Below are 16,040 nucleotides of genomic sequence, written 5' to 3' on the forward strand. Positions count from 1 at the left end.
ACGCAGCGACCAACTTTGTTCGTGCTTCATGTCGTTGTGGTTGAATGAACAGTTCACTCTTTTCACCCAGCCTCTGCAACAGTAGCGGGGGAAATTCTGGGAGAGTAAATCTGTGACCATACATTCCACACAATTTCTGTAGACCAAACGGAGGCTACTGTGTTACTACCTCGAGCCACATTGGAGGGTTCAGGAAAGCTGAAAGATAACAATGTAATTAGTACATTTTCAATTTCACATATTTTGAGGTTGGGGCTCTATATAAAATACTGTAAAATAATTGTCCCCTGCGTCCGCTCCCGCTGTGAGGAACCGCAGACTGAAAGTCAATTTAATAAAAATGAATCGGATAATACGATCAAGTGTGAAGTTTCATTAAAAAGCCAATTTGGGACTAACTATTGTAAAAATGAAGCTCGGCGCCGCCAAGCGAACGACCCAGGAAGCAACCGCTGGGAAGAGGACCCCGAGACCGCGGCTCCCGTCCGACCCCATCCGGGAAACAGAGGGCATGGGTGTGTGGCTCAGTGGGCTCGACAAGACCGCAAGGCAACCATAACTGAACCAGGCGGTCCCGCCGCAGTGATCGTTTATGTACCCACGGTAAATATTGGGAGAGCTGGCTGTGCCACTCTCCCTCGTGAAGGCACCACCATAATGTCAGCATTATCATCCCAAGCGGGACCCCCTTGGGAAGGACCCTCATTCTGATTGATAGGGGGCACCCCCCCTACCCCCATATTTCCCCCCCATTGCCGAGAGGAACCCCATAGCTAGGGCTCTTCTCCCCAGGTGAAGGTTCGAGAGTTTCGCCAGAGCCTCCGTTGCAGCTATAGAGCTGGCAGGGTGTACCACGAGCAGGTGGAGGTTAACTTCCCAAGCGGCGGCAACCGCGGGGGCTTGCGCCCACTTGAATTTCCCAAATAGAACGCAAATCTCCAACTGGGTAATGTGCCCTACCTTTCTTTTATGTCTCCTTTTAGCCGCTCAATTAGTCTTAGTAGTTTGCCTCGCAGTTTCATAGCAGAGAGCAACTACTCAATCATCCTCTCTGTCAAGTTTAGTAACGTCTCCCATCAACTTCTTCCTCTGCGTAAAAGGAGATAAAATATTGCCCATACAGTATATGTCATATATATGTTATGTATGTTGATAACAGAAGCTATATTATATTTTTTTTTTACATTTTTATTCTGATGGTGTACACATACATAGAATAAAGAAAGTGAAAATCGGGGGGGGGGGGGGGGGGGGGGGGGAGGGAGGGGACAACCACGGAGCAGTGGCATGCATCACCCTCACACTGCTTCCATTTTCTGCTCAGATCCTCCCTCGTTATGTTTACGTTTCATGTGCTTTCTAAAGCTCTCGAATGCGGTAAAATATCGCCCAACTTGCAAACATAATTAAAATTCGAGTCACCATAAGCTGTCTGGACATGATATATAAGTAGGGGTGTGAGAATATTTGCCATTTTCGAATAACGAATGGAATATTATTCTATACGATTCGTTAATTGAATCGAACAATAATTTTCGAAAGTTTCGAATATTTTTCGAATAATTTCCGAATAGTCGTTAACGGTGTCGCGCCGCGAGATTCCCTTCCCAGGCGTCCCACAACGTGCCGGCACGCCTGCCATACGTGCCCGCAACCAGACAATGATTATCATCATCGGCACCAGCAGTTTCTCTCTATACGTACGTTGCTCTTGACCCCATTAGGGACCACTGTGCTAAGCATAACTCATAGGTATAACACGCCTGTAAGCAATTTGCCGAGAGACGACACAGGCGACGTCAAGCCGCTTCGCTGTCGCTCGGTTAGGCGCGCGATGACGCAAGCCGCATGAACGTGGTGTGAGCAAGCGACCAAGGCGATGAGGACATTTCTAGAAATCCAAACACTGAGCGATGTGAAGAGCCGTGGAAAGAAATCGTCGCTCGCTGAATCGCTTACATGCGGTTCAGCCTTTAGGGACCGCTTTCGCACAAGATGCTCGTGCACGCTTTCGAAAAGCTTCTCGTGGAGAAGATTTAGAACTGGTTGCAACGGTACCGCCGCTCTGTATGAGGGAAGCAGAAGTCGTAGAAGCGGGAAGTTGTTCGAAGAGAAAGCGCAGTAGAGTGTGGAAGTTTTTCGGCGGCTCCCATGCAACCAATTGAAGAAGCCACAACACTGCTTGTGTCGAGTCTTTCCTAACTCTTTCTCTGGTTGTTCCGCTTGTTCACTGTGAGAAGATGTTGCTTTTTGAGGGCACAAAGGGAACAAGACAATGCGTTTTCACAGAATTTTCTCAGATCAGTGAAAACAAGGTTCCTGAACTTAAGCACACAGGCACATCACGCTCTTGCCACCTTCCTTGATCCTCGAATCAGGGATATCTGCTACAACAAGGAATAAAAAGAGAATGTAAAGTTCTTACTAAGTACAATGCTTCAGGATGTACCAGGCTCAAGCGAACTGTGATTTTATGTTCAGCATCCGCGTGAACCGTGATATTACGTTTAGTATTATAATATATTAGTAGCTTTTGTCTTTATTTAAATATATATCGTTGAACTCTAGTCAATATCGCCCAGTCGAATTTTACAAGAATTTTAAGCAAACTTTCAGAACAATAAAAATAATTTTATAATCTCTTTGCTCTTCTTTAGTAGCTGTCTACTTGCTATTCGGAAACTATTCGAAAATTATTCGATTCGTATTTGTATTCAATTCGATTCGTATTCGATTCGGTTTCAAAAATCACTATTTGCACAGCCCTATTTATCAGATGACTCGTGATGTGGTAGCACTGCGATCCCTTTGAACTAGTGATGAACCGAATCTGCCAAACTTCAGATTCGGCAAAGTACATGCCGAACTTCTGAAGGAAAGTTCGGCAAAGATTTGGCAAACATTGCAAATGACTGCGTATGCGCGATAACTCGCCGGGGCCGTGGATTGCAAATGGACGCCGTGCGGTGTGCGGTTACCAGGGTTACCATCGTACTGTGTAGTAGAGCCAACGGTTACAGCGAGGTGCGGAGTAAACAGCACGAAAACAGTGCGTTTGTGAGCCTTTGCGAGTGTGGTTCCTTCAATATTTTCTGCCTTAAGAGCAGAAGATTGACTAGTAATTTTCCACTGCGCAAGTGACAAATGATGCAGTACATCCTGGATAACGTGATTGTCATTTCACCTTTCCAGTGATGCAACGAGGTAGTTGAAACATTGGCTGACAAATACTTAAATGCACTCCTCGCAATTACAACAATCCTATTTTTGGTTGACAAGTAGCTTGTTCCAAAACAAAACAATACACTTTTTTAGTTAGCGTTATTTCGTGGTTTTCATATATCTACATAAAGCAAAACACAGAACTATCATGCTCGATGTTGCATATCCGACATTCCTAACTCTTCCCCTCTTTCTAAACGTCCGTGTTTGTCCGGACACCAAAGACCGGCATTTTAAAGGTTAAAAACGAAACGTCGTGAATATGGACACATACATTTATGTAAAGCTGACGGCAAGTTACTCAAATAAAAAGTAAAACATGCATATTTACATTAATATTTCTTTCTCTTCTGGTGAAAGCTCAGGAACCGTTGCATTCGTTTTCGCGCACGAAACGATGACTCTCAGAGAAAGAAAGAACCCTGTGTTATTGCCTTTTTTTTAACAATCTACTCACACTTACATGTTTGCACTGATGAGGCCTCAAGACCGAAACTCGCGTATTGTCACTGCGGCCGCAGCTACCCGCCTTCGTTGTCACACCACTTCTGCAAGAAGTCACTGTAAAATTGCCAGTAAACGCACAAAATCGACACCGATACAATTATTTTGTAAATTATCACATTATTTAGTGCATATTAATTACATGTTGCATTTAGGTTAAAAAAAACTTTTCCGCCAGAAAAAAAGATTAAATATCAACGTCAAGTCTGGTAACAATTTATTTTTGCCGAATTCCTGCCGAAACTTTAGAAAAGTTCGGCGAAAGTTCGGCCTTGCCGAATGCTGAGATTCGGCACCGAAATTTTGATTCGACAAAAGTTGGGTGCACAACTAGTTTGAATACTCGTATCCGCTCACGCTGAAATTCCACAAACGACGCCAAATCTTGCCAAACGCCGAAAACCCCGGAAGCACTTCCTCGCTCACAAGATATGTCCAAATATCTACACTGTACTAGAAGTTTCATAGAAAATGTTCGCGTGCACATGGAAGGATAGCGTTAAAAAGGCCCAGACCAGCCGCCATTACCAGCGTTACCAGCACTTCCCTTGGCAATTGAAAAGGCGAGACGAAACCGACACCAACCAACACAAACGAAGAGGACGGAGCATTCTGCTTACCTTGGAATCTCTGGGCGAAGTCTCCAAGGTTTTGTTTTGTCAACCCATTTGACACGTCTTGGAGCTTTCATCTAGGCACTTCTGCATGTTCTCGCACCGTGACCACATCCATTGAATGCCGCCGATAGAACCAGGTCGAAACAGTGAAACATCTACCCCGAATTGTTGGCCGCCGTTACTTTCGTCTGTACAGAATCTTACGCGGCCAATGGGCAATGGCACGGCGCAATCCTTCGCGCGCAATCGCTTCTATTTCAACCGCTTCAACGTCAAAGCGCTGCCTGCACTGCTCCGTGACGTCATTCTTTTCATTTCATAAGTATTTGATTCGTTAGCCGTCAATCGTTCAAAATAAAAGTTAATACAAAAAGGAAAAAAGAATATCACCATGTTTTTGCGTTTTTTGTCTACAATTTTTGGGCAAGTCTCGGTTTGAATAAGATGTGTGACTGGTGTCCGCGCTCGCGTGATCACGGTGGTCGCGTATCGGGGAAACTCTCGAACGAGCCCGTCGTATTTGCTTTATGCAAGGACGTTGACTTTTGGTGAGCGGGTGAAGACCGTGGAATCCGTTTTACGTCGCAACGGCGGTCGGCGGTGGCGATTAATGGCGTGCGGCGTGTGATTCGACATTTTGCGGCAACTTCCGGAGAGACTCGACTGCCCTACCTATGTCTTAAAGTTCGGTTAAAATAGAGGTATGAGCGTTTGCGATCATTCGATATTTAGCCGAGTTTTTCGTAGAGTTTGCTATGCGCACCGTCCCTGCCAACTGCGTGTCGTGTTGTATTCTCGAGCCTCTGTGGGTAGGTCTTCACGGAAAATTGCAAGATATTTGGCGCACGGTTTATATCGCGCCTGACTTTGCTCTCAAGCGGCGTCCATCTCGCGCTTGCCATGTACTTTCATAGCCATGACTTGTTGGATGGTTTGTTGCTTTGGAAGATGAATTATATATTGGCGTCGCTCCCCCACTACAAACGAGGTAATTACGAAGCTCTGACGCAAGCAAACAATCATTAATTCGTGCAACATTTCTATTTCTTTGCTACCCTGCCGATCATAGTGCGCTGCGTGGTATGTATTTTTTTTTACTTCTGATATTTATGTGCAACATACAGAAACAACGTTTCGCTTCTGACAGGTATCGTGTTTCAAAACAATGTCAGTAGTCAATGAAATAACAAGAGTACTTTACTTTTATGATATTCGCCACTTCATGGCTATAGCACTTCTGTGACAATTACTAATCGAGGGTATGCAACGAGAACTCACCAAAAATCAATGATGCTGGAGAAAAAAAAAAACAAATAAAAATAAACGTTATGAAGATCTTTTTTTTTTTTTTTTACGCAAACGTTCTTCATCGCCCGGTTGCCTCTCTGGTGAGCAAGGAGGCGACACTGTTTGAAGCAAAACAGTTCTTCACGAGCAGAAAGAGTTCTTAGGGCGACGAAGAACCTTTCAAGAACGGATTTTTTTAGAGTGTGCGCAGCTCGTTCACTTTCAGCAGAAGCAACCGCATTAATGTTCCAAATTTCAAAATTAGTACACGGGCGAAAAACGCTTTGCCCGTCTTTTGGAGCCAGGAAAGTATTCTCAAGTTCGCATTTTTTTAATCTATGTCTTCGCTTTTTCACATTATCTTAACTAACTTGTGACACTTAGTTATCGCTTAGCATTCTCTGTCATATTTAATCAATGGTACTCCAAATACACATGATTTTGGGAGCGAATAAAAACCTTTTTATTCTGAGCGCTAACAGAATTAATATTTTCCAGAGCGTAACTACAGCAGTTCAATACCGGAGTTGAAATTTTCAGAAGAAAGCGCTATATCTTGAAGGGACCATGAAATGAATTTTCGGTTGACATAGATTAGAATCTTACTAATCGGATAGTGTTTAGTGCGCCAAACTAGAGCTACAGCTACAACACGAGCATATAATGCGAAAGCGTGCATTTCGGTAGGAAAATGTTAAGATATACCGGACTATTTCGTGCCTCCTTTACTTCAAAATATTTCCTCCTTTCCACTGTGATGCATGCCCAGTGCCCAAGCACGTCAACTGAACCCAGCTCATGCATTGGACACGAGCCTTGCGTCACTCGGACATATGCGCTCGGCAACAATCCATTCGTCGACAAATATTTCAATTCGCTTTCATGACCAATGAGTGCCGTGACATCACTTATCATCATTTGAGAATGACAAGCTCCATGGTGTGCTTAAAAAACACGTTGGAAGCTTGCAGCCATCGCCTGCAATGCCGAAGAGCGTCACCAGTCACGACCACGTGATTTCTTAATTCGCTTTTGAGTTGAGGATTCGAGCTAAGGAGGAAAAAGTTTAAAAATCATTTCACGGTCCTTTCAATCTCGAACTAACGGCCAGCAGAGACGTGTGCATACTATTAGAGTTTTGAGAGCACTAAATTTGCCGCACTTCTACAACGAGTTTATGGAATTTTGAATGGTATACTGCGAATTCATTAGCGTGAGGTGATTGATTCATGGGACCAGATGTTCGTGATCGTTTTTAAATTGTTAAATTTGTGAAACTAAAATCACCTAATGCGCCATTCAATTTGTTTAATCGCTCACACTTTAGATCAAAGATCAAAGAAGCAAAGCACAAATACTACAATATTACCCTCCACAATTTTATGAAAGCATCACCGCAAAAATTCTGGAACCATATAATTTCCACAAAATTTAAAACTTCCAACATAAGTGCCTCGGAGGCACAAAAAATGGCAGAAGAATTCAGCAGTTTTTTTAAGTCCGTCTTCACAGCTGATAATGGCAAAGAAAACTTAACTCTACCTTCTAAAACCTACGCAGATAAAGATATTGGTGGCTTACACATCACAGAAGCAGGCGTTCTAAAACTTTTACTCGACTTAGACGCGAAAAAGGGTACGGGTCCTGACGAAATTCCTAACATGTTTTTAAAAAAATACGCTGAATGGATAAGCAAGTATTTAGTGCTAATTTTTAACAAGTCTTAGAGTCTTTCTTTGATTCCCGCAGAGTGGAAAGTCGCAAAAGTTATTCCTATTCATAAGTCTGGCGATAGCTCTTTAACTTCTAACTACAGACCTATATCCCTAACGTGTACTTGCTGCAAGATAATGGAACACATAATTTTGAAATTTATGACAGAATTCACTGAGAAACATAATATACTAAATGCACACCAGCACGGCTTTAGGAGAGGTTTGTCAACGACTTCACAGCTAATCGAGACACTTCATGACTTTTCGATGGGTATAAACAATAGAAGACAAATTGACGTAATTTACTTAGACTTATCAAAGGCCTTCGACCGTGTTTCGCACGTCAAACTTGTAAAAAAACTTAAACATATTATGGGGGAGGGTCCGATAATAAAATGGATAGAGGAGTATTTAAGAAATCGTTTTCAGTTTGTTTATTACGAAGGACAGGTTTCACAACCAGTTGCAGTAGAGTCGGGAGTTCCACACGGCTCTGTCCTAGCTCCACTCTTATTTCTTCTGTACATTAATGACATGGTTGAGGGCACTGACCAAACATAAGGTTATTTGCAGATGACTGCATTATTTATCGCGATATCTCATGCCAAGATGACCAAGCAATATTAAACAGATCTTTAAAGAAGGTAGCAGACTGGTGCAGTGAATGGCAGATGGTTTTAAACACTGAAAAGACGGTTTGTATGTGCTTGACCAATAAGAAAAAAAATGTTCTGGAATTTCCTTACAGCTTAGACGGTAAAATTTTGCGCAGAGTCACTGAATACAAATATTTAGGTGTCGTGTTAACGTCTAATTCAAACTGGAATGCACATGTCAAATACGTATCTAGTAAAGCGCTCGTCAAATTATTTTTTCTAAAAAGAACGTTAAAACACTCTAGTCGTGAAACCAAGTTGTTCGCATACACCACACTCGTTCGCCCGGTATTAGAATATGCACTCATTGCTTGGTTCCCACATACGCAAACCAATGTCAACATCCTCGAAAGTGTTCAGAGGAAAGCGATAAGATTTGTTCACCACAAGTATGGTCGCTTTGATTCCCCTACAGAATTGCTGAAAAGATCCAGCCTACTGGCCATTGCTGATCGCGCCAAACTAGGAAGACTCAAATTTTTATATCTCCTTTTAAACGACGCCTTTAAAATGGACAAGAACAAGTATGTGAATTTTTCCCAGGCAAGAACAACAAGACATAAACACTGCAATACATTAACTGAATACTCTTTCAATAATAATACTTTTAGGTACTTTCTTTCCTTCAGCTGTAAGAGATTGGAACAGCCTTGATCCGCTGTTTTTTAGCTACACAAATGTGGATGCGTTCATTCAAGCTCTTGAACAAGACCTTCTCAGCAAGTTCATCAGTTAGTTCTTTCTGTTATGTTCTGTTTCGTTTGTTTCAATATGAAAGGAAGTGACGATTTCTAAGAATTAATTATTTTCGCGCGCCTCAAAAATTGTCTGTTGTTTTTATTGGTACCATACCTGCTATAATCCCTCAATGGGGATTGGCAGTATTTTGAAAATAAAATAAAATAAAAAAACTCTTATCACTTTTTTTATGAACATTCGGCATCATGATCCAACTGCTGGGCACGTTCAGGTGGAGGTTGAGCGGGCCGTACCGTTTGTCTTATTTTACAATAGAAATCGCTGTCCTCACGGAAACATCCGGCACAGGAGAAAATGACTTGTCACAAGATTACAAACTCTCTCAGATTTGAGCAAGCGGTCAGATTATGACAGTTTGTGCAAAATCGCGTGGGTATCTATACTACATGTGTATACAAGAGGGTATCAGTACCAGTGTTAAAAAAATGAGTCGACGAGGTAAACTGTCTAACGGGTCAAAATGCTCATCAAGACGAAATGTCCATCGAGTTAAAATGTCCATCCAGATCGAAATATCAATCGAGACAAAATCTCCACCAAGTCAAAATGTACATCCAGGTCGAAACGTTTACCGAGACGAAATGTCCATAGAGCCAAAACGTCCATTATATGACATCTTGACTCGATGAACATTTCAACCTGGAATCGGCAAAAAGCAGACGAACTTGCAAGCTGTATTGGTTCCTGTTCCTTGCCTTGTTCTACTCGGTTAATAGTTGTTCGGACGTTTCCGCTCAGTGCGTTGGTCACGCCTGCCGCACTGTGACGGCAACGACCAGCCTGTACCGCTGCCGCACGCGCACGCTTATGGGATGTGTAGCACGGCTGCCATTTTTCCGTTGTCAGCTGTTTCCGCGTGCTTCCAAAGACACGAAGCACGTTGACGGCATTGTCTTTCCGTGATATAACCGCAAATATACGAGCAGGATCATTTTTAACAAACCCCGAGCCTCATTCTCGTTATTCCGAACGGAGGTTTTCAGAGCAGTGTGAAACACAGAAAAGCAATATGCCGCCACGAACGAATTTAACTCGAACACTATACGGTGTGCAAGCTGGTCTGCTCCTTGCGCATCTCGTGCGTTTGTTTCCCTTCCAGTTCTACCGATGACGGCGCGCCCTTGACTGCAACGTCATCGCGTGTTCCCTGCGCCTTCTCTGTGTTGGCCTCTGATTGGCGTGCTCCTCTTGGGATTCTAATGCGCCGAAGGCGCATTTTTGAACACTTGCTTGCCGTATCTTTTCATCTCCATTCAAACACACTTTTGAAGTACAATCCTTAATTTTGACCAAAAAATATCTGTCCTAGAAGCAGTCTTAAAAAGTAAGCATTTCGGCAGGATAAAAGAAGCTGCAGGTACTCTTGCAATGAAAGACAGCGCATCCGGCAAGCCTGACGAATCTTTTTTTTTTTTTTTCGTGTAGTTTATCAAATGTCGCCTCGATCATTTCAATGGCCAACCATTAAAATGGTCGAGGCAAAAACTGACATTTCTCCCACAGGTCGGGGATTGCATATTTAACTACTCGCTATTTATTTTTTTTTGTTTCAAAATAACTCATTTTGTTGTGACACTCTGAAAGTAATTTCATTATAAAAATTATTTTTAAATAGTTTTTAAAGAAATGTTGAACTGCGCTTCCTCTATCATTTTCAGCAACGTTTGGCGAGTTTTTGCGTGTGACCTATTTAGGATATTTTAATAACCGTGACATTGCAGAAAAGTTCAAATTTAACAATTTTCAATTAATGCAAATTTAATATTTTATTTACATAATAAACTCTGACATTCACTTGAATGAACGAACGTTTTGAAAATCGATCATATCAAGAACTTAATTTTTATTTGATTTTTTATTAGCAATTTACAATATTTGTTTATTAGAAGATGAAAATATATTATATAGTATTTTGTTTACATAACCGCAATTAGAACTTGAATCTTGTCAGATGTACCTTGCAAAAAGGCAAGCTTTGTTGCGGAATAAGACACTTTTTATTCCGCATTACGCAAAACTCCACTATCGTTTAAAGTAACGTGTTATTTAAGCGATAAAATCAATAATATGTAATTAAGTATACTACGCCTCAATGTTGGCTAGAAGAGCACCTTTGTCAGGACGTAGTCACAACGAACAACTGACAAAAATCAATATCTAATTGATGTCATGCAAGCAAAATACTAAGTTTTCTGTTTTGTTTTTCTTTTTTGTTGACGAACCACAGTCATACATTGCTTCCAATAGGACTCAAAGCAAATAAAAGCATTTTCATTTTAGAAAGCGGTTTTAATTTGCTGAGTTTTTGAAACATTCCTTCATTCACATGTATATAACCTTTTATTTCGAACATGTCATATTAAAATTGCATTCAGTAAAAATAGAAGTCTTTAGCTTACTGGTAATATCAAGGTAATTAAACTATTTTAAATAGGTCACACTTGCAAAGTTGCCAAACTATACAGAAAATCATCGAAGGAACATAGTTTGACCATTCTGCAGAAACTACTTTAAAAGATTACATCTTTTTTATTCATAAAGCGTAAGAAATCTATTTTAAGAGTGTCACGGAAAAGTCCTAGTACAGTATTTTAAAAAGTTATGAAGTAGCAAGTGGTCAGACATGCAACGAGAGGTGGAAGAAAACACGTTGTGGCCCTTTAATTATGTCGTGGCAAATGTAGATGGTTGAGCGAGTTGGTTTCTCATTTACAATAAAGAAAGAGGGACATTGAAGAAAAACAGACAAGACAGGCTTTCCTTATCGCTCTTTCCTTATCGTAAAAAAGCTGTGGCAAAGTTTGCAATTTTTTTATGTAGTTAATTGAAGATTATATAATGATTTTGACATCTTCGGAAACGTCAAACTTAGCTATTTTCATTGAATACAAATCTGTTATGTTATTATGTTACACAAAATTTAAAGGAACGCATGTTTAAAAAATCCAGCAAATTCGAAAGTGAGTGAATTTTTTTTTTATATTTGCTTTGAGTTTTATTAGAAAATAAGTAGAATTGTGGGTTTATTAGCATATATAAACAAAAAAATAGTGTGTTTTGTTTGTACGTCCGCAATTCAAGCTTGAATATTGTCATTTGTGCGTTGTAAAGGCGTCCTCGGATGGTGGTATTTTAATCAATATTTTGACGTGGTTTAGATAATTACCTAATAATTAAACTTTAATTAACTCGTAGCCTCATAAAAATAAAACAGTAAGTGATGCATATTAGAAAGTATTTCCTACGCCACAAAGCGTGCAATTTCCCAACGCACATCGGACAAGGTGAAAGCTTTAATTGCGCTTATATATGCAATTATTACAATTTATCGTATTTATATTTCACTAAGCCACTATTAAAAATAAATATGCGACAAATAAAAATAAAGCAAAAAAATGATTTCAGGAAATCGATTTTCATCTTGCTAAATATCCGCAACGTTCGCTGGTTCAAATGTAGGTAACGATTTTATCTGATATAGATAATACTCAATTTGAATTTGTTGAAAACAGTTAGATTTAAGCTTTCTGGTGGCGTCAAGGTCTTTCAAATGTTTGAAATAGGTCACACGTAAAAACTTGCACAACTTTGCTAAAAATCATCGAAGTTCGACATCTGTTTATTTTAATTACTGAAAAATAAAGGATTTTATATAATTCCTCAAACGTAAGAAAATTCATTTTGAAAATATCACAAAAGAGTCTTAGTTCTTTATTTTAAAAATGAGAAGATAGCGAGCGGTCAAAGATACGATGTCCGACCGGCGGGAGAAGCGTCAGTGTTCGCCTCGGCTATTTCAGCGGTCAATAACGTGGGGAGACAAATACGCCAAGCTTGCTGGTTCCGCTGTCACTCATTTCAAGAAGGCTCACAGAACATAATTTTATTTTGTTAAAGATTAAAGTTTTGACCTCAAAACCGTGCCTTAAATAAGATGAAAACACCAATAGAGAAGAAGGCAAGAGGACACAGGGATTACTGTGGTCGTCTTCTTCTCTTATGCGTGCTCCCTGGCTATTCGTTATTATTATTATTTTTCAGTGTAGATTATTCCTCCGCTCCTCCAAATAATAAAGATAAAATAAACAGGAATCGTTAAATTTCATAAATTGTACAATGAATTATACTAAAGTGCCGCAAAGGTACGCGCTCTGGTAATTGCGTGAATATAAAATATGCAAAAAGAATATTACACAACATATTAGATACCGCAGAGTTCCTTAGATAGAAAGACTTCAATGTTACAGTCGCGTGAGCCTGCTCCATGCTGGTGTGGAGCGGTACGCTGCCCAGCAGCTGTGAACGAACATCATCTTTTTAGTTCCTTCTGACTTCAAGATTTTGTAATTGACCGGGCGCCGTCGTAAGACAAAAGTAATGGGCTTTTTCATACTTTTCATATTTTGGCACCTAGCAGCTGGCGCACACATCACGCTTGGTTGAGTCGGATTGAAGAAATAAATCAACGAACAGGACTCAGTCCTTTGAATCCGGCGGCGATTTGCACCATCGACTGGCTCTGAGGGGGACAAGCCAAGAACTTTACATGCCAGCAGTCTTTTCATGTTTCGCCCTAAATTTTAATAAGAAAAAAATATTATCTGTGCGGTAGTGGAATTTTTGCGACCGAAGCGATGCAAGCGAGAAAGAACTGTCGGCACGTCGGTTGGTAATAACACCACATGATTGCATAGTAAGTGTATCTGAGTTGCCCCTAAAGGTATCTACTAGTATCTAGCAGGACCAGCCTTCTATTCTAAGAAGACTGCGTAACCCGTAATAACGTAGAACCTCATTAAAAAAAAATATCATAGCAACACATAAGACAAGGGGTGAGCAGAAAATGTAACACACATTTCCACAAAGCTCCCGAAACTTTCGTCTACCAAACATAATTCGAGCTTTCTCAGCTGTTTAATGAAAGCGAGCACATGTGGAAAACATTTCTTAGAATATGTCTCATTTTTTAAACATATAATAGCCGAGTGAACACGACGAACGGAACTGCACATCGAGTATCATCCCGACACCTGATTGTGGCTCGCCGGATGAATGAGACCATTGTCCTTTTGTCCGAAACATTTTTTCGCAAGTAACGAAAATTGATGTCGACCTTAATGAACTTTTAGTGGTTCAGATATGAGGGCACGTAGAAGACACATTGGGGCCTAGAACGTGAAGAAAGTTAGTTTGTCCCAAAATGGTGTCTGACGCCTTCGCATGTAGATGGATAATGTGGACAGTGTTTTGCGAGTGCTATCTTGGGGTCCTTTGCGTGTATTACGGAGTACACTCTAGAAAAGTGTGTTCCTGCAGAACACGTAGACGGCATATCAGGGCAAATCACAAAATGATCCCAGCCAATGGTGAAGCTCACTACGATCTGAAAACATGCGATGTGTGCAGGGACAATGTTTGGCTTGCTCATTCTTCCTGCATGCATCGCAATTTTTATGTCCAATCGTATGCTGAATTTCGACATTACCATATTTCTTCACCGTGATTGGCTGTCGACTGGCAGGGAGTTAAACTCAAACGTTTTTGTAGTGTGATTACATGACCGCATATCTGTCGAATGCTGGATACGATATCAAAACAAGCGGGTGGAAATCCAATCTAGGACTTTGGTGGGAAATCAATTTTTTCTATGGTAACGTTTTTTGTGTTTTGTGGAACCATTTTTTTAAAAGTAGCCAACAAGGCAGTTTGGCAGAAGAAATTTAACCCTGAAACTAAGAAAAGTGTTTTAGCGCGACCAAATTGAAGATCGGCATTTCTTAACACAAAATCGTCATTAACTACTGAAATCACCAGGAAGCTGAATAGTGTGTCTACAGTATCGTTTTGATACCCATACACTGCTCCTAACCCGTGCATTAGAGCAGGCTTCGGAGTGGTAGGGCACAGCCTCGATTGAACTATAATTCTAAAGTAGCGCGATATTTTAAAACTCTCTATTGGCGTACAAGACTTTTCGCAAGAGAGGCGCCGACAAGTAATCTTATGTCAAGCGTCTTCTCACTAGCAAATTCGGCCGCATTGTCAACTTCTCAGTAGAAATTTTGACTACTTCTGAGTATTTACTCGAAGTACTTACTCAAGGTCCAGGAAATGCAGCTTCAGAGCAGGCAGCGGCAGCATCGATCTCAAAAATATCTTTAGGTTGGATCTCGTCACGGTGACGCGTTTGAGATTCTTCAGCGAGGATAGCCAGTTCTCGTCGATGTAGCCGATGCTCGAGTTGTAGATATACACCCGATTCATGGTCTGAGGAAGGTCTTGAAATCGCGAGTGAGCTCGAGGTGCTTCATGTCCCAGAACTCGAGCTTTTCAAGCTTCCTGAGCTGGCTGAGAATCGACCAGAAGTCCGGCAGCGTGCTGCCCTCCCTGAAGACGATGATCTTGAGCGAGTCCTCGATCTTCAGGAACGGGTTGGGCCCGGTTACGAACTGGGCAAAGCTGTGCACCCGCGCGTTCTCCAGCTCAATGACGCTGACGTTGCCGTACGCGAAGGTGCCGGCTGGGTAGTAGTCCAGCTGGCTGTCCTTCAAGATGAACCACAGGTTGGGATACTTGAGGGCACGCTGCACGTAGTGGTAGAAGTCGTCCACTTTGTTTAAGTTGGCGCACGAGTAGAATTTGTATATCTCACAGTCTTCTTTACAGGTAGGCAGGTAATCCCTATCCTGACACGAGGGTGCGGAGGCCGCCTCATTAAACAGCGTAGTTAGGATTGCTAACGCCGCAGTGGCAACCGCTGTTCCCCTGACCGGCACCATCGCACCTTGCTTTGGCGCAACGCGGAACGAAGGCGGTTCAGCGTTTTGGTGAGGACAGCAACTCCAACCGGTTCCGCTCAAGGGCACACGTGCTCTCGACACAACACCCCTCGGCGATGTTCGCACCCGTTCAAAGACGGGAGAGTGAAATTAACGCTGCGCTCATTTACGTCAAACGTTGTCGAGCTCTAATGACACACCTTGAATAGTTCACGGCCTTGCACCGGCGAGACAACATCAATTTTTGCCAGTACATTGGAAACAACTAAATAATCGTGGTAGGAACTTGGCAAATCAAGAGAAATAATGACCACAAAACACGCTGAGCTAGACGAATAAATTACTTTACTTCAGAAATCGTAAATTTTTTTTTATAAATGCTTGTAATCCAGCTTTTACTCTCTTTTATTCACGCGTAGTCCACCAAGTTGGAATCAATAGGCAATTAATTCGGTATATGCAAACAATATTTCAGAAACCGCGCGAACATATGATGAAAGT

General features: G+C 41.4%; 1 pseudogene; it reads right to left on the reverse strand.

The window, feature by feature from the left end:
* The window catches only part of LOC121047214, a 56,866-nt pseudogene extending 41,327 nt beyond the window's left edge, over nucleotides 1-15,539 (reverse strand).
* Between the last annotated feature and the right edge of the window lie 501 nt (nucleotides 15,540-16,040).

Source organism: Ixodes scapularis, unplaced genomic scaffold (assembly GCF_016920785.2).
Source record: "Ixodes scapularis isolate PalLabHiFi unplaced genomic scaffold, ASM1692078v2 PGA_scaffold0__279_contigs__length_252992795, whole genome shotgun sequence".
Lineage (NCBI taxonomy): Eukaryota > Metazoa > Arthropoda > Arachnida > Ixodida > Ixodidae > Ixodes > Ixodes scapularis.